This window comes from Cervus canadensis, chromosome 9 (genome assembly GCF_019320065.1).
Source record: "Cervus canadensis isolate Bull #8, Minnesota chromosome 9, ASM1932006v1, whole genome shotgun sequence".
NCBI classification, from domain to species: Eukaryota; Metazoa; Chordata; class Mammalia; order Artiodactyla; family Cervidae; genus Cervus; species Cervus canadensis.
In genome coordinates this window covers 3,786,886-3,809,565 of record NC_057394.1, presented here as the reverse complement: position 1 = coordinate 3,809,565, position 22,680 = coordinate 3,786,886, and the positions used below count along the sequence as shown (strand labels likewise).

At 38.9% G+C, this 22,680-nt stretch overlaps 1 protein-coding gene and 1 non-coding gene across 3 annotated transcripts in view; one reads left to right on the top strand and one right to left on the bottom strand.

Annotated features, from left to right (window-relative positions):
* The window catches only part of NALF1 (NALCN channel auxiliary factor 1), a 584,022-nt gene that overhangs the window by 506,243 nt on the left and 55,099 nt on the right, over positions 1 to 22,680 (bottom strand). The gene's annotated exons all lie outside the window — the stretch shown is intronic.
* On the top strand, positions 20,885 to 20,987 carry LOC122447733. Its single transcript, XR_006271381.1, has one exon. It is a non-coding gene; the product is annotated as a U6 spliceosomal RNA (small nuclear RNA).

Here is a 22,680-nt window from a genome sequence, read left to right as displayed (position 1 = left end):
GGCCTTTCCTCCCCAATCTCTTTATATTCTGTATATGCCTAGTAAATGTATCTCAAAGACTATCACACTGTAGTTACAGATGTAAATCCCTAGGTCTCCCACTGGACCATCAACTTCATTTACAGAAAGGCATCACATCCACCTTTTCACAGATAAGGGAACTGCATTTGGGCACGGCTGAACAGTCTCTCTGAGCTTAGCTGGGGAAGGACCCCGCGAGGCTGTCATGGCAGGCTGGCCGCTCCGCATCTGGCCGGATCAGCTCAGGGGTGCTATCTCCGGAACACGCGCTGCCCTAAAGTGACAGTCGACCCTATTTTCTCCCGTGTCAACTGTGGAACTTGCTGGTCTCGGCAGCCAGAGGGAAGAAGAAAGGGCCACGGCCCATCAGCTGTGGCTTCTGAATGCAGTCAGGAAAGCCCAGAACAAATGTACAAGGTGACCTAAATCGGAGGCAAGGTCTCTTGTTTTAAATCATTATTATCGTTAGAAGGGTTGAACTTGAGCAGCTCAGCAGATGGGAGGCAATGGAGGGCAGTGCCAGGGGTCTTGACTCTGGAGCTAGACAGGCTGGGCCCTAATCCCTTCTCCATTACACACATGTTATACAGATTTTATGTAATGTATACTTTTAAAATTTTTGATAAACATTTTTACAACATATTCCTAGAAAGGTGCTTCCTATGACTCTGTGACATGACGTGCTCTTCCTCTTCATCTCGTTCAAACTGTCTACTGATTTATTTGCTGATAAATTAAAAGCAAAATGTAATAAGATAGATTTAAATGGCTGTATGCATTAAGTTTAAAAAAGAATCAATTCCAAACCCCAAGGAGACCTGGATAAATTTTGAAAACCTTGTTAAAAACGCCCAGGGCTTGTAGGGTGGCTGCATATGTAACAGCAGTGAAGAGAGAAATTTGGCTGACAAAACTTTCCTGCAAACTTGAGTTGGGTGAACAGAACACAGGATTCAGAACAAAGGAAACATGTGTCTCCCTCTATTCCTTGATGCGTGGAACCTATTTGGAGCATCGTGTTTAAATGTGGGCACATGTTAAGAAGGAACTTAATTAGAGTGTGCCCAGAGGAGGAAAATCAGGAGAGTGGAAAGTTAAAGCAATACCACGTGAGGACTGATTAAAGGAACTGGGAATATCGGCACTGTTGGACTGAATGCTTAAAGAGGGGCCTGACTGCTGAATTCACGTCTTAAAGAGCTGAATGTAGAGAAGGAACTGGACCTGAAGGCAGACCAGAATCAAAGGTTGGATCTTTGATGAAGGCAGATTTCAGGCCAGGGCTGAGACGGGAAAGGTGTATTTCAGTGGAGGAGCCGACTCCCTCTCTCTCAAAGGTCAAAGCCCAAGTTCCCTACGCAGACAGATCACGGCGGCCATAAACTCTACAATCCCTCCCCCCTCTCCTGCTGACTCCTCTTCCTCCTCTCACCTCTCATTCTCCAAGGTGAGCAAGGGCCCCGGCCAGCATCCAGGTTCTCAGGGGTTTTTTCTAAACAGCCAGCGGATCTCAATAGCCTCAGCTCTCTCACTAGTCAACTATTACCTCCTAAAGCTACATTTTTAGCCACAGATTCTCACATGTTTCCCTTACCAACTATTTTCACTGAAAAAGTATTACTATTTAGTTGTTCCTTACACTTGTACATGAATCTGAACAATCTCCAAGAAATAGCGGAAGACAGAGGGGTCTAGAGGGCTACTGTCCATGGGGTCGCAACTCAGCAACCGAAAAGCAACAACAATCTTAAAATCAATACACCATCAAGTTCTGCTTTTTCTTTCTTTTTTTAGGTCAATGAATGTATACAAATCTCATTTCATATTCAGAATATTTGGGCTGAATTATTCCAGGGAGACGTAATATTTTAGTTGTTCTCTGCTTTTTTTATACATAAAGCTCGCTGACCTTCCTTCATTTTTCTGGTGTATATTCCATCATCTTATCATCTTCTCATGATGACAGAATGTACACCAGAAAAATGAAGGGAGGCTTTTTGATTGATTTGATCTAATTGAGGATGAATCTAAATGAGGAAGAACACCTGCATCATTATAGAATCAACTCCGTATCTGAGTTCATGATGTCCCCTTAGACTACTTCATCCTTCCAATGTTTGCTCAGAACCAGAATGTCCACCTCTAAAACCACCTTCATGCTATCATATCTTTAAGTACATTTTTCTTTCCATATTTCACTAAGGAAATAGACAATTACAATCAGATACTTCATACGTTCTGATTCACACATATGATAATACTGTTTCCAAAAATCAGACCTAGTGGCTTTCTACTGTTGTCTTCCACGTGCCCTTCTACTGATAACAAGCAGGTGAAAGAGCCTTCCTTGAAATGTTCTTCCCTTGCCACGTGCCCTGGGACCCAAATCACTCACAGTTGGAGAAAAAACGCTGACTGCCAGCACACCCAAGGCTAGCTCTTTACTCTTCTGCCTTTTAGACCAAGTTTTACACTGACATTTTCATATATTACCTGCGATCTCTCAACACTGGGATGAGTTAATCAATCTTTTCAAACTGCCTTCTGAAATTCCTTCCCCTACTCTCTTTCTACTTTCTTCCAAGACCTCAGGTAACTTCCTTTTACTTATGAAGTAGACACTAATATTTCAATACTTCTTTTCCTTTTCATGCTGAGACCTTCAAGTTGGATACCCTCCACTATAAAATTTAAAGCACGACTAGAGATCTTTGGAGAATAAGTTGTATTCATAGAAGTTAAAAGAGAATTTTTATTTTTACATAAAATGTGCTATTATTACTTTGTTCTCTGTATACAAAACAAACATCTTCCCCCAAATTTACAATTGTTGCTGTGCTGTTGTTAAATCAATAACAGGAAAAAAAAAAAAAAAGGAAGAAAAAGACATACAAATGATCAACATGTACAGGAAAAAGTACTCAACATCATCAAGGAAATGCAAATAAAACTACAATAAGATATCACCTCATATCTGTTAGAACAGCTATTATTAAAAAGACAAGAAATAGCAAGTGTTAGTGAGAATTTAGAGAAATGTGAACCCTGGTACACTGTTGGTGGGAACATAAATCAGTACAGTCACTATGGAAAATAATATGAAGGCTCCTAAAAAAGTTAAAAACAGAAGTACCAAGGAATCCAGCAAACCCATTGCTGATCATTCATCCAAATGAAATAAAATCACCATCTTACAGAGATACTGCACCCCAATGTTAACTGCAGCATAATTCACAATAGAAATAACAAGAGAAATAATAATTCATGACATGGAAATGATTATCCATCAACAGATGAATGAGTAAAGAAACTGTGATGTGTGTGTATATACACAATGCAATGATATTCAGATATAAAAAAGGAAATCATGCCATTTGAGAGAACATAGATGAAACTTGAGGGCATCATACTACCTGATACGTCAGACAAAAACAGACAAACACCCTGTGACCCCACTTACATGTGAAAACCAAGAAGAAACAAAACAGAAATGAACTTACAGATGCAGAGCCCAGACTGGTGGTAGCCAGGTCCCGAAAGCCAGGGAGACAAGGAAATGTTGCTCAAAGAGTAAAAACTTCCAGGTAGAAGACGCATAAATTCTAGAGACCTAGTGTGCATGGCGACTATAATAGTTACTGACACTGCTGTGTTCTTGAAAGTGATTTAGAGTAGACCTTAAATGCTCTCACCGTAACACCACCACCAATGCCAACAAAATGATAATGCTGTGAGGCAAAGGATGTTAGCTAGCCTTATTGTGGTAATCTCTTCACAACATATATATATATATCAGATCACCACACTGTACACATTACACTTACACAGTGGTATATGTCAATATTATCTCAATAAACCTGAGGGGAAAAAACCTCTATTGCAATGTCTTCAGTAATAGGAGGTGAGCTCGGAAGGATGGAAACCAGGTTTTTATTCATCTCATATTCCTAGCATTGGTATTTTGCCTGTCACATATTAGAGGCTCAAATATTGAATTATTTAATCAACAGTGCTAGTCGTTCAGTCATAACCGACTCTTTGAGACCCCACGGACAGTAGCCCACCAGGCTCCCCTGTCCATAGGATTCTCCAGACAAGAATACTGAAGTGGGTTGCCATGCTGTTCTCCAGGGATTTAATCAATACCTGCTAAGTATTTTATTAGTTTCATAAACTATAACATTGAAGAAATGTCAAATATTTATCAAATTTATGGTGGATTTGCAGCTTGCTATTTTACTTGTGATAATATTGCAAATTTCTTCTTATGCAAGGAGAAAAATAACCAATATTGTCCATGCTAATATTATTATGCAAAAGATCTAATTTCATTTGTTTATTTTTGGAACCAGAGATGTGTCTTCCAAAAAGAAAGTTTATTTTAATTCAATGAGTCCTTTCCACATTAATCCTTCTAAGGCAAAACAAGGCTCTATGGGAGAGTGTATCTTCCCAGATAAGAAGCTGTATTCCATAAGCCTTAAGAGATTTAAAAATCAACATCCAGGTGAAGAAACAGCCTGAGTAATTTAGTGATGCCTTTTTTAAATTTGATCTACATTTTGGATCTGTACAAAACTTTTATTCAGCTCGCCCCCAACCACTGCATGTAAATTCTTTACTAATTCCAGGTGTTACTTGAGTCCAACCACATCTCTTCCAGCATCACTAATAATAGTACATGTCTGAATGATATTTTAGGAGGAATCTGTCAGTAACTCCCACAAACTGATGCAGGCACAGTTGACTAGACCCTGTCAGAAGTATCTCCCATTTTCCAGCTCTTCTCTGCGGCCCTTCATCTGGGTTGCGTGTCTCTGCTATAGGCCTCTAGGAGCTTCTGCTCTATGATTTTAATAATTTATTAAACTGAACGTTGTATGCACTCACTGTAATCATTTATGTGGAGAATAAGTCCATATGTTTTATTTAATCATAATAACATTCTTACTTCCTAGCTCAGTAAAATCTGTTAAATGAATAAATGAACCAAAAAGCTGACTAATATATGATCATATTTGTGATGATTTTTCTCTACAAAACTGACTTACGACGTACCAAACACTGGTTTTTGTTTGTTTGTTTGTCTGGTGTTTGTCTCCCTAGCAGATGATAAAAATTGTAATGAAGCCCAAGTTACAATTCTCTGGACAACTTTCATTAAAAAGTGAAAATATCAACATTCTACTAGAGGTGAACTCACCCGTGTTCTAGGAAGCACCCTTACAGATCTGAGCTGCTGAGAGGCAGCAGGTCTGGTCTGGGTCATCGAGAACCACGTCCACACCACGGCTTCTGCAGTTAGGGGACAGACTGAGACAACCAACTCTCCTTCCAAGGAGTCACAAACAGCTGACAGCTGCAGACGGTGTATGAGAGGACAAGCTACACGGGCTGTCAGGAAAACTGTACACACAAGGGTCTATGCATGTTCGTGTGTTTTAGAAAGGAAGAGTCACACAGAGACACGGCCTAAATAACCCTTCTCCTGCTTACCCTAAGTGGCGTGTCTCAAGCAGAAATTGCGATTTTAAGCAACCAGAACAGGAGGTGAAGATATGGAAACTTCATGTTGCTAGTAAGCATCACAACAGCAATTGTCCGTGGTTACACAGAAGCACACACATATATCAGAACAGTTGTTCCTATCTGTCAGTTCAGGAAGATTTTTCCCAGTAAATCACTGACTTGGTTTTTTTCCTTTGTAAGAAAAGAAAACTCAGACTGCCTAAAAGTATCATAAATGAATTGGTTTATGGCCTGCTCTAATCAATATTTAAAATGAAATTGGTAAAATATGTCACTCCATTGAGATGCAAAGAAGTGTCCACAATAACTCTTCTCCTGAACAGACTTTTTCATGGTTTTACTTTGATGACAGTGGTTCTCAAAACCTATGGAAACAATGAATAATTTTCCTGGGTGGAATTCTAGAGACTACTGTGTCAATCAAGATCTGACAGGATATAGATGGCACTCAAATTGGGATATGGGGAGGGCTTTACTTATAAAGGAACAATTGTGGGCAAGATGTAAGGATACCATGAAGGGTAATGTGAAAGCAAGGGGCTACCTTTTCCCACAAAAAACATCCAAAAAGACAGAGGGAAGGAAAGGATGAGAAGGAAAGAAAATTCCAGAGGGGGTCTCCGTGGAAGATCAAATGCCTGTTGAGAACACAGCTGCAAGGACCAGGTAGCTTCGGAGGAAGGGAACGAAGGAATGAATACTCTAGCCATTGGCTCCTCCTTCCTCTCACTGTCTCCTGGGAAAACCACGCACCTCACTCAAACAGCTAAGGAATGCAGTGAGACACAGCTTAGAGCAAATGTTACCGGTCCGCCTCCCTCAGCACGGTGGACAAAAGTGCAAAGTGAATCTGATGGGACAGACATGTATCTGCCATCTTCATCTTAGAGAGAAGGATGCTGGACTCTACACAGGCTAACAAATCTACCTAGTATAGACATACCCTGGAACCTTAAAATAATTGTTTCACACAATTATTCTGTCTCTAGGTCTATGCTTACTACTGGCCAACATTGAAAACCTACCAAGCTTTAGACTGTTACGCACATCTAATGCTATTTCTCCATTATTCTATTAAATTGTCATCACTATTCATTACTGAGGATTTTAAAAATTCTTTTTTACCAATCCTCTTGTATATATACAACAGAAAATACTCTTCTACTGATGAGAAATCTGTACATAGACCTGTGCACCAAAATTATTTTGACCAATCTGAAATTCTAGCCTTAAATTTTTCCAGTAATAGTGTACATGGCAGGAAATATTACCACCACGGTTATGTAAGTGGACTTCTCAAAAACATAAACTTCATTAGAGACTCAAAAGCACTGCAAATTCACATTATGCCCTTTGTTCTCTTTATGATTCACAGTCTATGTCTTTAATTGTGCAACCAGTGTTACCAGATCCATGTTATGTGGCTTGAGCAGGGCGATTAAAAACTGCCAGGGCTCACGTATCTTCTGAGGAATTTTAGAGAATGGAATTCAGAGCTACCTGACTCTGGCTACTATAACTAGCGCATCATTCTGTTCCGTAAGTTGGTAAGTAAAACAAAGTATTTACCAAGTTATTTCTTTAGAAGAAAATTCTATCAGTCTGAACTCTCTCACTACCTAATGTATACAGCTCACAGGTTAAGCAATAAAGCCACTGTTTTCAGAAAAGTACATTGTTTGTGCTTACACTTAAGCTTAAACTTAACCAATAAGTGTGTCTCAAATCCTCCTAGGTCATGTAACTCTTTTTTTTTTAAGACTTGGTGGTTTCATCCATTACTGTGATTTATCAAACCCTAACTCATATTTATATCCTTATTTTCGGGTTAGGTAGTTGGGCATCTGTAGAACATTATCCTGAATGTTTCACTTAATCCATTTTTATAATTTTTCCAAGCTATGTTTTTTGACACCAACCAGACAGCAAGTAATAATTGATTCTGCTTCTAGTAAGAAGTAGATTTGTGTCAAAATTTTAGCATTTGTAACCTCAGCTTCAAAGTTTCTGCCATTAACTAGTCATGAGTTTGAATCACACTTAGTTATTCTGAATCAATTTCTACTGCAATTTTAGGTTATAAAGTCTGTCCCACCTACATAGCCTATTATAAATTCTGGTATCCAGACACAAATAAACCCACTTCAGCTTAACTACTTTCTTTAGTCTCTAAATTGACAGTGAATCATTACAGGGTTTTAAAAATTTTCAGTCTTTAAAAGTTGGCTTGAAATTATCTGAAAAATATGAGCTTGAGTATGAATTTCATTAATTCATTCTGTTCACTCCTATTTTTAAGCATGGTAACTAATACTTGAACAATTCCAAACAGGTGAAAGAATCTTCATTGTGAAAATATATCTGGAAAAAAGTTACACATCTTCTATAGGTTCTAAACATTATTCTCACAGCCATTTTATATTTCACCTCCAGCCGATCTGCATGTAACTGCCACCCACTGCAGTAGCACACCCCTTACTTCTCGCTCCTTGGAGTGAAGAACAGCCGGCTACTACCCTTCCATTCCATCTGCAAGCTCTTGGTTATGTCTCTCCTGGCTTCCCTCCTCACCCTGCATCCAAGCTATGGCAGTTTTCCTGTGAGCTTCTGACCCCTCCCCTCTTAAATAACTGCTGCGTCCTTTTCTTTTCCCAGGATAACTGCTGGATTCCTGAACCAGACAGAGATGTACAGGATCTGAAAATGCTGATTATAATGGAAAATGTCTTTTGTTCCCTATGCAGACTAGCATGTGGGGTTTTTTGTTTGCACGTTTCTGTGCTTGGCACTGCCAATGTTAAATGCTTGTCACAAAATATGTCAATATATTGAGACTATATTTTTTACAAAACTTCCTTCATCCACCAAAAAAAAAAAAAAAAAAATTCTATGAAAACCTGGCTTGTGTTGCCAGTTTCTACAAGTATTCTTGGAATCTACACAAGTAGGTTAAACAATTCTCACTTGCACTATTTTCTGTCTCTGGAATATTAGAAATAATGGGGGCTCCCTTATAGGATCGTTTAAGGGTTTATGATACTGTAAGGCAAGCCTCTGTCACAAAGGAAGCACTGAACAGTTGTTTTCACTTATGCTTTTTGAGTTATATTTTGAGTGTTGTATAATATATCATGCCTAAAGCTACATTTAAATTGAATCGAATAATGGGTTTAAGTTCTTAAACAGTAGGAAAAAAATCTATCCAAACACATTCTTTTAACAGTGAAGAAACATGAAAATCTTTGGATTCATTTATTTCCAGTCAACTTATTGACTGAGAGTGTAACAATAAAAACAAAAAGAAAAAACAAAATAAAACAAAAGAGGTGAAGTGAACATGCACATTAATTTCACAAGGTGTTAATTTGCATATACAAATATTTGTTAAAAAAAAAAAAAGAGTGCACATGGAGCAAAGCAGGCAAAATTAGGTAAGGTGATGTTAGAGGCCTGGATTTGCGATTTTTATTCAGAATAGAAGGGCAATTATAAAACATGCCAGTGTTTCTGGATAAAATAAACCACAGTCAAGTAATATTTAGGTCAATCTAAATTTTTCATTCTCAGGCAAAAAAGAAAAAAATCAGTACAGATCTTGTGAAAGAGGAAGAAAAAGCCACTGATCTAGAGAAGAACAGAAAACTTTAATAAGGCTCATTATTCACAGGCAATGCACCCAGTAAGGCATTCTTTTGCAGAAGCCACTGATCAGCAAAGGGTTGAAAGTCTCACTAAATAGAGCAGTCCATCCTTCCGAGTCTGACGTTCTCCTCAACGCCATTCACCTTGAGCCTTTTACCAAGCTGAGGTTTAAAATGTTGAAAGAAAAGGTCTTTCCATTTTTCTGTATGAAGCCTTTCTCCTCAAATAAATTCCATGTTTAGCAGGTAGAAGGTTCTGTTCTTTTACGACTTCAATATTCTCCCTTTACCCAGCACGATGCTGTACACATAATAATTATTTGATATTTCTAATAATGCTCTGGGCTTCCCTGTGGCTCAGACGGTAAAGAATCTGCCTGCAATTCAGGAGACCCGGGTTCAAGCCCTGGGTCAGGAATATCTCCTGGAAAAGATAACGGCAACCCACTCCAGTATTCCTGCCTGGAGAATCCCATGGACAGAGGAGCCTGGCGGGCTACAATCCATGGGTCGCAAAGGGTCGGACACAACTGAGCGACTGACACTTTCACTTTTCAATAATGCTATAGTTCATAAAGCACTTGCATTTCTCACTTTGTAAGCCCAAATTATCATGTTAATAAAAAATGAGGACTTAACATACATTTCCAGTATCCCATTCGCTGTAACATCCTCGAATATAAAAGACACTGCTCTTGTGGACTTTCCACCTCAGTGGTCTCCTGCCACCTCAGTATAAGCGAGAAAAATTCTTGAAACAGGAATCTCCTGTACTGGAGAACTTGTTTTTCGTTCTTCTCTCTAGCCTTCCTTGCCCTTTCCTCTCCTCTCTTCCTTCCTCTTCTTCTGCAGTCTTAAACGCTGTTTTGTTTTTTACTTGTTACATTTCATACCAGAATGATGACTACTGGACTCAAAAGTACATCAATGTCAATACTGATGAGTGTCTTACAGTATTCCTATGCCGCTACTTTTTTTTTTAAATATCAGCTATTGATAGTTAAATAATTTTATTACATCAAAACATGTTTTAAGACTAATATAAGGTAATCTTTGTACGTGATAATTATGTAGACTAATAATTCTTATATATATTTCCCTGAAAACTTAGAGTCATGATTATTGGATTTCCTTTTATTTATCTTATCTACCTTGTTCCTTTCAACCTTTCCAGCAGTATAATAAATACAGTGTAGTTTTCAGTCACATCAAATAGCATCCAAATGGTCAATAATTCATCTTTCTCTGGTCTGGGATTTCACGGTTTCATTTCTTAAACTGAATTTTTTCTAGCCTAATGGAAGATTTGCTAGTGTTTGCCTGTATTTAAGATTTCCCTTTGACATTGTTATTTTCCAAATTTTCTCTTATTTTGAGATGAACAAATGCTTGAGACGTGTTTAAGGTTAATTTTCACTGATGCTATTCCAACTCCACTTAAATTTTCTGAGAAACCTGTTAATTCTCCTAGTAATCATTAAGAATCTCTGCAAGTTTTAGGTCCACGTCTTTGCACTGACTCCTCCCGTTCTCTGACCTTCCCTAAGTGCTTGTGTTGCCTCCCCATCTCCTAGTGCAGCGCCCCTGCCAAGCATAAAGCACCCCCCTGACTGTCTGCTGCCTCCAACTCCGATTTAGTTGCGATCACAGTTATCACTCTAAAGTGCCACTCTGCTTTATCACGTAGACCAACCTCACTATAACGCCACCTCTCTAATTACAGAATGGGGAAACATTCCTCAACAGGAAATGCAGACTTCCGACACCGGGACAGTCTTCCAGCAAGGCCGCTCACCGCACTTCCTATGTTCTCTTCCTGTTCTGCACACGAAAGTATTTTCAGTGGACCAAATGAGACACATGTTAATAGAAATGGCCCAAGATAGTATTCTTTTCTATATTTAAAAAGTTTGGAAGTAATTTGCCACTATTTAAACTGCTTCTCCATTTTTTCCTCAGCTTAGGTTACAGCAGGTTCTATAGAAATATTTCAAAAGCAAGGCATACCACTGTGCTGTGAAGGACGATATTCCTGGCCTCAGAGACACGTGGATGCGTGAGATAGGGTACAGCTCCCCCCGTGGTTTAGGCTTCCTGCTTTTATCCATGAGCACGGGACACTGGCCAGGCACTGACAATTAATAAAGATCATCAATCGGTGACAACACCTGACTTTAGCTTTGTGTATGTTCTCATCCTTTCCTTGCAAAGTTATTTTTCAAAGAGCAAAATTTACAAAATAAAATGCATATTAAATGTATGTTGCTAGTTAAGTATGCTGACTTCTTGTCTCTAGAGATGAAGACATTTTTCACTCAGAACTGAGACACTGTGATTAGTCCCTGGCGTCCTAAGAACAGGACTTTCTTTTGTGCCCTTTTTTCTTTTGAATTTTGATATATGCTCACTCTCCAGCAGATGAGCCAAGTGATAGAGCAATTTATTAGAAACAGTGTATTAGAAACTGACCAAGTGGAAATTCTTTCTCTTTGGAATGGCTTTACAGTTTCATTTTCAGAATTTCTAAATAAAGTTTGCTAATGTGGGATAAAGCAATATTTCTTTTTTGAACTGTGTCTTTCTGGCTTGTCCAACTTTGAATGCAGCCCATTGTCCTGGCAATAAAGGTGAACAATCTGCCCCAGAATACTGCAGAGCGGAATGCAACATTTGCCAGATTAATAATAGTAGTAAATACATAAATTAAGGGCTTTTGAACATTTATAAATGCCAGGAACTCTATGTTTTCTCTTTTAAGTTCACAACTCTTTTATAATTAGCCTGTTTTTATAGAAGAAGTCAGCCTCAGAGAGCCTAGTGTGTTTAAAGTCCCACAACCCAAAAAGGGCAGACTTTAGCCCCCCTTGGTCTTGTTTATCCCTGAAGCCTGCTCCTAAATGGTATGTACATCCACTTAGCGCAGAGTCCTTGCACACCCAGCAGGGGAGGCCCTAGGCAGGCACTGCAGTGACTGACACGCCTCCTGCTGGGTACGGAGACAGGCGCTGCAGAGTCAGGAGCAGGCTATCGTGGGCCGCCACCAGCCTCCCCTCATTACGCCCTATCTGCAGCCTCTTGCCTGGGGCTGGCTTCACAGAGGATCCTGGCTGGGGCCGAGGGGAATGGGGCCTGCTTCTGAATGAGGGAAACGAGCGCAGGGCCAAGGGCCTAGGGTACACTCCTGAACCTCCTTTTAACCTTCCTTCCCTTGCATATGCAAATACGAGAATGATGAAAGCAATGGGAGGAGTTCTACGCACATCAGCTTTTCTACAAACCTGAGGACCTTCATGGTTAAAGGCTAGAACTGTGGACTCATTATTTACTTTTACAAGTAACTCATACAATGAACAGGACTTGTTTGCTTATAATAATAAATCTTAGGGTAGAATGATCTATAGACTAATTCTTAGCTACTTTTGAAAGTAGAATTAACACAAGTTAAAAAGTTTATATAAAAGAGCATCAAAATAATGCTGAAAAATTGAAAACTGTGTTACGATTAGTAGATGAAAGCAAAATAGCAAGGCTGAGGATCCAAATGTCGTTCAGATTCCTTGTACTTTTTAGAGAAAGGAAAAACAAGAGGTTAAGAATCTCTGGAATTTGAGTTACATCTTTCTTGACTAACTACTGGAGACAGGAGAAAGCAATGCAAAATGAAGAATATCAAAATAAAATACAGTGAGAGAGGAGAAAAGAAAGAAGGAGAAAGAGAGAGATGTAAAAGAAAGTAAAGGAAGAAGGGAAGGAAGGAAGGAAGGAACTTAATTGTTTTTAAGATCCAAACTATGCCTAACACTCTTTTTGCAATCCTCACACTTCAGTCAAAGTAATTTGCAAATTACAAATGAAGAAACAGTCAACTCTTCCTCTCAGCATCATTTAGATTGATAATAAACTCTTGGTATTTGGGAAAAAAGCCTTGATGGTTGCTCTAGAATTATCTTTTATCCAACAGAAGAAAATCAGCGATATCAACCAACTATCTTACACACTAAAACCAGTTCTTTAATCACATTTCAAGGACCCTGGTTTGCATAATCATCTTGCTACAGGTTCTGTCTAATTTGTCAGCTAAACGATTTAAATGCCTTGAGTAACACTTGCTCCCATTTGCTTTGACTAGTCCTGTGTCCTTTGTACACATAAAAACAAAAATAAAAAGGTACACTACACAGCATGATATTAAGATATTTGTTAGAAAAGCACTTAGAACAGTAACAGTATGACTGCTGCGACAGAAATCTAGGGATTCTAGGTAACTGCACATAATTCTTTCATTAATATACTCTTCACGGCCTCCATAGGTAACTTCCTTTCCTAGCTACCCAGTGTATACAAAGCGTAGCAGTAAGACATCTCCTGGATATCTCAGAAGAGCAGACTAAATGGTATACCAGGATGACGTCAATCTGTGTTAAAATGTTTGTAAGAAAGGTTACAAATAACTGAGCAATTATTGGGAGGGGGCGGGGTGCAATTACAACAGGGTCATAAGGCAATGCTGGGGTAATGTTCTTCTCTTTATGTACAAGGATTCCAAGGGAATCCAGTAAAAGGTAATAAGACGAAGACAGATGGATCTGGCAGAACCTTGGCAGCTGTCAATAGAAAACAGAGATGAGTACCTTCCATTCCTTACAAGGTTTTTCTAGAAACTGACAGCAGAAAATTAAAATCCTGTCAGGGGCCAACTAAAGATGTGCCCTGTATTGCTTGCATAATATTCAGTTGGATGTGAACAGATTTTTAATTTCATATCCTAATTAACGCTGATAGAGAGCAATTTCAAAAATGTCTCACAAGGATGAACCGGGTCCACTCAGTCAGCTCTCGAAATTGGCCAGGAAGCCCCGCGCAGCCTTCGCCCTCCCGGTGGCCTCCTGTTTTCCTTCCTCATCACACCCTGCCCCATGCTGGCTGGCTGACGAGACTGTGGTTCCTCTGCCTTCTGAACACATCACTGGCTCAAGTCTCTAACTATGTGTATCAGCGGTTTGAGGAGCCATCTCGCGTGCCCACGTTGCTAGTTGGGAATATATTTTAGAAAGCTTTGAAAGTTGAAATTTGCATGAAATCTACCTTATGCAAATATCCCAATATGAAAAATTTCTCACTAGAAATATCTTTAGCTCCATTATCAAAAAGTTGGTTGCGAGATGTCTCCTCCCACAGGTAAAGAAAAGATATGTGTATCAAAGTTCCACATAGATCACTAATCTTATGCTGTGATTTTTACTGTTTCAGTTTGTAACACTCTTCCTTCTCTTCCATTTGGGTGAAGAACGGAAAAGACCCTGATGCTGGGAAACACTGAAGGCGGAGGAGAAGGTTGGATGGCATCACCAACTCGATGAACTATGTTTGAGTAAGCTCTGGGAGTTGGTGATGGACAGGGAAGCCTGGCGTGCTGTAGTCCATGGGGTCACAAAGAGTCAGACATGACTGGGTGACTGAACTGAACTGAACTTCATTACTCACTTAGCATATTACAAATGAGTATGCTGCGTAGACATACCCAGAAAAATGTTTTATTATCACAAATTGAAATGACAAAATTAGTCTTCCCAAAATAGCTCTTTGGTATATTTTCACTTTTCCTTTTACAGCCTATAGCTAATTTATTTGTAAATATAATATATTTGTATATACTACAGATCATTAAAATAAAAACAACTTTTACAAACAACATCAAAATCATACTATTTGTAAAATATATCCTTATAAATATTTCTTGCATGTAGATTTTCTAATCACAATCTGTGAAGATTCTATAAATCTTAAAACCAGTAAAATATACAATACTCTGTATTTTTTCTGTAACCCTCTTCTTATTTTCTTTTTTCTACAGTTATCTAAAATTTGCTCAAGTGCATAACATATATAGACATACAACTCCTAGAATAAAACGTATGTACAAAACATGGGCTCCTCGAGGAAGGAAACCATAACTTTTGTATGTCGGTCATGGCACCTAGCACAGTCCTCAGCAGAGAGCACCGTTCATGAACCGCTAAGAGCGTAGACGGCTGAGTGAGTACAACAGAGGCGCTGCCCGTGCTAAACAGGGTGAGAGGGGGAAGACGTTCTCATGCACCCTACTGCTAGAAGTCTTATTAGTTCTAATGCTGGGCTTGGAAACTGATGATAACCATTTGCCTGACAGAACGAAAAGCAAAATCCCCAAGTTGGGTTCAAGCGAATTCAATGACCAATAAACTCAATTGCACTGGATACTGAAAACTTCATCACGCCTTTCATGTAGAAATGGAAAGATCTCTTCATGGAATGAAAGGAAAAACTGCCTGGAAACTCTCCAGTTTGGTGTCACTGTGTCAGCATACAGCTATTCAGAACTCATCACTAAGCCCCTTCCGAGCGTCAGCATCATGCTGTATCACAGGATATCGCCCACTAATGAAAGCAGCAGGCCCTGCCCTCTCAAAGACTACAAGAAGATACATGAGCTGTCCCTGTTACATGCAATAAGCAAAAGAACAGCTCAGAAAACCAGAGGAGACCAGATTCAATTTGTAAATTATGTTAGTAGGAATTCGAAGGGAAATGACAATTTAATTCTAAATTGAACATTTCTAAAATGAACACAACTTGGTCAACATTTCTCTCAGAATCTAAGTTGGTTTCCGGGAAATAATAATGAGAAGTAACAGGCAGCCTGCTCAAAAGCAGGTAACAAAAGTCAAATTATTATTTTACTGTCTAAGTACTTTAAAAATAGTTTTGCATTATTCAGGATAAAAACCATCAAGAAATATTTGATATGGCATTTGCATTATGTGAATATTCATTTTCAAAATACTACGTATGAACTTTTCTGTCCTTTCTCTGCACTTATTTTTATAATGATGTCCCCAAGGCAGGGGATGCATTCCCCCAGACAAGTGCTAAACTCTTTGAACTACAAGTTTCCTTAGAATAATTGTCTTAGAAATCTGGGGGCTTAATTTTGTGTATGGTTTTAATTTGTTAAACTAACTAGAAATAAAGTTACCTCCAAATACAAATTTAGCAAGCCCGTAATGAGAGTCCCTTAGACAGCAAGGATATCCAACCACAAACTCCGGGAGACAGTGAGGGACAGGAAGATCTGGCCGGCTGCAGTCCATGGGGTCACAGAGAGTCAGACATGACTTAGTGACTAAATGACAAACAACGAGGGCCATTATATACTAGGCACTTTCGTCTGCAATACTTTAACCCCTACAATAAATACGGCAGACTCCAGGGGGCAGCTCCTTGCCCAAGTCCATGCTGGTCAAAACAGCAGAGCCTGATCCAAATACTAGCCCCGATGTCAGGGTTCTTCTCGTGTATCACGGACTGATTCTGTAATTCAGCTCGGCCAGAGGGTTCTGGGACAGAAAACCAAACTTCCTAAATCTCCAGCACAGCGTCCCCTGCATCAGTGCACTCTGACTACACCGCCACAGTCTCTGTCATCATAGAGACCTTTCTGGAAGCTTACAATCTGGGTCCTAACAGCTGAGGTTTTCTAATGGCTGCTTGAGGGAAGGTGGTTTGATGTTCCTTGTATATTCTCTAAAGCAACGGTAATGTTGGGAATAATGCACACATGGAATTGATCGTTTTCAATTTCTGTGGTCTGTGGTACAATAGGATTTGAAATAGGTAAGAGAATTTGGAGTATAGAGAAAGAATTTGATGGGAATGGCCAGAGAAGAGTGCAAGTACTTGATGTTTCAAGCCTTGTTGCCTTGCAAATCAGTGGCGAAGGACAGTACTCTGTTTCAACTGACTGTAAGAATTCACCAGAGCAAAATATTTCAAATACATCACAGTTGTGCCTCAAACTGAAAAGAGATCCCAGGGCACTTCGTCTTTGGTCCTAGCAGAGAGGGAGACAGAGTTATGGGTACCAGACAGAAACACCTGGAATGTGATGGTCTGTGTAAGCATGACTAATGTTTGCTTCATTTTTTTCCTCACCAAATCTAAACATCTCTTTGAAAGTGCAAGTCACTCAGTCGTGTCCAACTACTATACAGTCCATGGAATTCTCCAGGACAGAATACTGGAGTGGGTAGCCTTTCCCTTCTCCAGGGGATCTTCCCAACCCAGGGATCGAACCCAGGTCTCCCACATTGCAGGCAGATTCTTTACCAGCTGAGCCACCAGGGAAGCCCAAGAATACTGGAGTGGGTAGCCTATCCCTTCTCCAGGGGATCTTCCTGACCCAGGAATCGAACCGGGGTCTCCTGCACTGCAGGTGGATTCTTCACCAACTGAGCTACCAGGGAACTACCTCTGCCATTCATTTTGTGAGTCCTGCAGGGGAGCCTCTTTGCTTCTCTCATGCAAGCCTGCACTACACAGCTCATGAATGCATTACCATAAGGATCAACCAGACTGGTCCAGTAACTCTGGTTCTGTTTTCTGAGTGACAGTGGCGACACATGAACAGTACCTAGGTGGAAGCATTTGGGCAGGAAGTTAATTGCTTTGAGGAAGGGTTCACCCACCCATTTATCTTTTAGACACCATGTAACAGAGCTTACTAATATTGAGCCATGGTCTTTCTTGGCTTTGCAAGCTCACTTTAGAGGTGGTTAAACTTTTTGAAACCCAGAATGGCACTAAGCTTTCCTAAATTGATTGGGTTTTGTTATCCAAGCCATAGCCCTTTGATCTCCTGTACTTCAAATATAGAGAAGTTACTCTAGGTGCATGTCTAGGGTTATAGATGCCAACGAAAACCTTAAAGACTTCAAGAGCCACTGACCTGAGCAAAGTGAGACAGACAAGTTGCCTATACTAAGTAACGGGATCTGCTTTAGATTTTCCAGAGTTGGCTTCTCTGCAAAATAAATCTAGTATACACGCTATAGTGAACATTTTACTCCTGAATCACTGATTCAGATATAGGGTAATATGCAATATTTTCCTCTCCTGCCATTATTGTCAAGTGAGCTGGTTCACTTTCCTTGGTTCCAATCTCAGTGAATTGCCAAAGTGAAACAAGTGGTCGCTTCATTGACTTTTCCTTCATCACAGTGATACACCAAGTCCTGTCCACTCCCCCTGCCCAATATGTCACAGTTGTATCCTTTCCTCTTTCCCTATTCTGTCTTGACTGCTCCTTAAGTCAACCATTTTAAAACACATTCAGTATCAGTTAAGCCCCAAACACCTCTCCAGTGCTGGGAGGAAGGAGAAACAAAGATTTGCGAGTTGTGTTCTCATTGTTTTCCACTCCCCGTCCTTCATATGAAGCTGTTTTCTTTCTCTGGGAAGCCTTCTCCAACCCCGGTCCCAGCATAAACCCATTTAACACCCTCCTGTGCACAGCCGTCAGCATCCGTGGTGGACTGAGCCCCACTAGCAGGCGAGCCGCCCGAAGAAAGGGGCCACGACCTCAGCCTGCGGCAAAGCCCACCGCGCGGGGGCACTCGGTGGGCCTGGGGTCCAACTGGACAGACTCTTCTGCACACAGACGCTGAGGCGCTGCTGTGCCGTCTCAGGGTGACCTCACTTTCAATGTCTATACATGTGGGTTATTCTAAAGATGACAATATATGTTTATTAAAATTTCAAGCATTACATTTACAAAGGGAAATTAAGGCATAACAAACTGTATCACTGTGTTCAATTAGTTGTTGAGAAAGTGCATGTAGGGTTTACTGCCTTGAACAAGAAATAAATAGAAACTAAGATATTTACTTGTCAATATAAAAAAATATGATATTGTGCCTTATATAATCAATCTTTTGCTTCAAATTATGTTTTAAGAGACCTAAGGAATTAAGCACAGTACCATGGAAGAGTAACACTTATATCATAATTTATGTACCATAAAAAATAAATTTAAATGTACTTACATTTAAATAACTTAAATAACTTACTTAACTTACATTTAAATAACTTAAATCACTGACCATATCACTGATTTGTTGGGTGACCCTGGACAACTGACATTAAATAATTATCCTTGAGTCAGGCAGCTGAAAACAGCAACTGAAATATATTTAGACAGGTGTAATTATCCTTGGTTTATGTTTTTATGGGTTCAATTGTGTAACATTTGAGATAGCATTAACTACATCAGACTGTAAGTAAATTCTACAGGTCACTGCCCCATTTTTTTTAATGACTTCTAAGAGCTTACATACATAAGATATGCAGTCTTCTTAAATGCGCATCTATCACCACCAATTATTCCCTCAAGTGAGCTGAAATCCGTCAGAGTCATCAGCAGGGGCAGTTTCAACCATGTGTCCCTTTACACTGCTTCTTTCACCTCTATGCTCTATCCATATTTTAGGATGTCCAAGATACGTTTATTTCTTTATAAGTATAAAACACACACATTTATTCTCTACCCTCACAGGGGTTCTTTTATTCTTACAGAGAGAAGGGAGAAGGTTGGGAAAAGTTTTAATAGGCTACAGAGTCTATCCACTTTCTTCTGACCCTTTATTTCCATGCAGGGGAAAAAAATGCGTGGTTTCTAAAATTTCTAAATGACAATCCATGAGTAAATACACATCTAGTTGAGAATGGAACACTATTTAAGCCTCTGTGCAACTAACACCCCAGATGAGTGATCACAGGAGTAAACTGATATACAAATGAAGCGTTTATCATCGTCTTAGAAGTCCTGGATAAACATTCTGGAAATATCTTAATGAACTGGTAACAACTCTTAGCTCCAGTGTGTCAGCGTGGACTTTCAGTTTAACTACAGTCTGCGGCTTCTTCAGGCCCAGGTCCCTGACAAGGAGAGGACATCTGATCATGCACCAAAAGGGCCAGTTCAAACACGCGCAGGTTTAAAATAACACGGTGATATGACCGTATGTGAAACAGATCACTAGTACAAGTTCAATGCATGAAACAAGGCACTCAAAGCCAGTGCACTGGGACGACCCTGAGGGATGAGACGGGGAGGGAGGGAGGTGAAAGGGGGGTTCAGGATGGGGGACACATGTACACCCATGGCTAATTCATGTCAATGTATGGCAGAAACCACTACAATATTGTGATGTAATTAGTCTCCAATTGAAGTAAATAATTTAAAAAATTAAATAATACAGTGAAAAGGGATTGATTGTCTTAAAATATATTTTTACTGTTATTCAATGTTACAGATTTTGTAGAATTATAGAGAAAGAAACATGGAGAAATCTTCAGAAAGCTCACCCATTTTGTAACAATTGCAGACTGCAAGTATTCTGAACTAAGCACACAAACCGGAAAGTGACCTACAGACAAAAGGAAGGGACGTGCATTTGTGCAGAGATGACCTAGTTTCTGAGACTAAATATTCTGCTGTGCTCCAGGTTCTCTGACTGACAGCTTTAAAATTCTCTATGCCTTTGTTTTATCTTACTTTACTTTATTTCCTTAATGCAATCACTGATGATGTGGTTTTATACTGACCTTTTTTATTTAGGGGACATAAAATAGAATATATTGTGTGACTATATGTAAAAATGTTAAAACACTCTAGATAAAATTAAAGGAATTACCTCAGAAGAGAACCATAAAAATTGAAGAAATTATTTCAGAAGAGAACCATAAAAAAGGAATGAATCTTGATGCACACTACTTAAAAAAAAAGTCAATCATGTATTGATTGTGTTCATCTCTTAATATCATCTCATAAAATTTCTACATAAAATATAAAATGGCATGAGTTTTATAAAGCAATGACGCTTCGGCAGCACATATACTAAAATTGGAACGATACAGAGAAGATTAGCATGGCCCCTGCGCAAGGATGACACGCAAATTCGTGAAGCGTTCCATATTTTTTGTTTATTCTTAAAATAAATGGAAACTCAGGTCCAAGAAAAAAAAAAAAATAAAGCAATGAATTATTCATTTATCATTAAATATGGCATCATATCAGAAAAGCAAAAATGTCTGTATAAAGGGTTGATTATCAAGTATATCAAGTGATGGAAAAATAAAAATGCACTTTGAGAACATTTCTTATAAAAGTCATTTCTTAATCTCTGACCGGCAGTTCTGATAGTTTCCAATGACACTGAAAGGTCTGCATTTTCTTTTCTGTATATGTCTCCAACCAACTACAAGTAATTGAAAACAAAGACTTTTTAACCCTAAGAGTTTAAATGTAAGAAATCAATAACTTGTGCTTAAAAGCACCTGACTCATGTGTTTCTTTTCTTTCAAAATCATTCTTACAAATTGCATTACTTTGCTAGTAGACATTCTATAATTCTTTCTCAAAATTAAAATAATTTTGGGCAAGTGATCCTTTTTTTCCATTTTGCTGAATTCTAACATGTTTAAAACTCTAAATATCAATGCAAGTCAGAAGACACTTGCTAAAATACTTAATATTGATATGTACTTGAAAAAGAACAGAATAGTGTATTTAGTTTATTTTATTATTAATCCCTTCATGACTTCTTCTTTGTAAATTCAGTTACAAAATATTCAATATGTAAGCATGATTTCATTGGTATGAGAATTGGCTTATTCAGCTTCATAAAACAATTTGAATTATGGCAAAATATTATTCTCAATATGTAATGTATATTATGTGCATCCAGACTGCAAACTATCACCATGCATAAAAATACATTATGCTAAATTACTAAATAGTATAATTGCACTTGGCTGATTCTACAAAGGCAGACAGGATCAAGTAGGTAAAAACAAAAAGTTTAACACATCAAATAAGCCACAAATATCTAAAATGTTTGACAAAAATACAAAACTCTTCAAACCTGAGTGTTGATTTTCTCCATAAAAAAAAAAAGAAAATCATTAGGCACCAATAGATAGTTCCCACTAAAGAAGTAATTGTAGATTTTACATTATTCTTCTCACACTACATTACCTGCATATTGTGATAAAACAGTAAGTGTATAAATGATAAATGAACTCACAAGATTTTGGTGTGGTTCCTTCTACAAACAATAAATTAAACAAGAAGCAAATCTAGTGAGCTGTAGGCCTGTTTCATTAACAAGCTGTCAGATTTCAGAAAATTACTTTTTTTCTCTTTATTTATCAAAGGGTATGGTGGGACCCAACCCACTCCAGCATTGTTGCTGGGAGAATTCCATAGACAGAGAAGCCTGGCAGAGTCAGAGATGACTGAAGTGACTTAGCATGCACACATGTACTATGGGACCTGAAAGCTTCTGCAGCCTAGATATATAACCCACAGGAAATATCTTATGAGGACTACCACATAAATGATGGTACCAACCAATGTTCACAATGAAATGTTTATAATACTTACTTAGATTTTTACACTTTAAAGAAATTTCCTCCCATCTTTTCTCTCTTTTTTTTAATCCTGAAAAATACAAATTTCACTTAGACTTTTTAGAAATTTATTCCAAGACTGTTCCTACTTTGAGCTTGCTTAAGCCTGTCTCTCTCTTTCTCCTGACTTCCTGCCCAACAGCACTGTTTTAGCTTCAACAAATCCCCATACTGTGGATATCTACCATGGACAGAGGCTCCT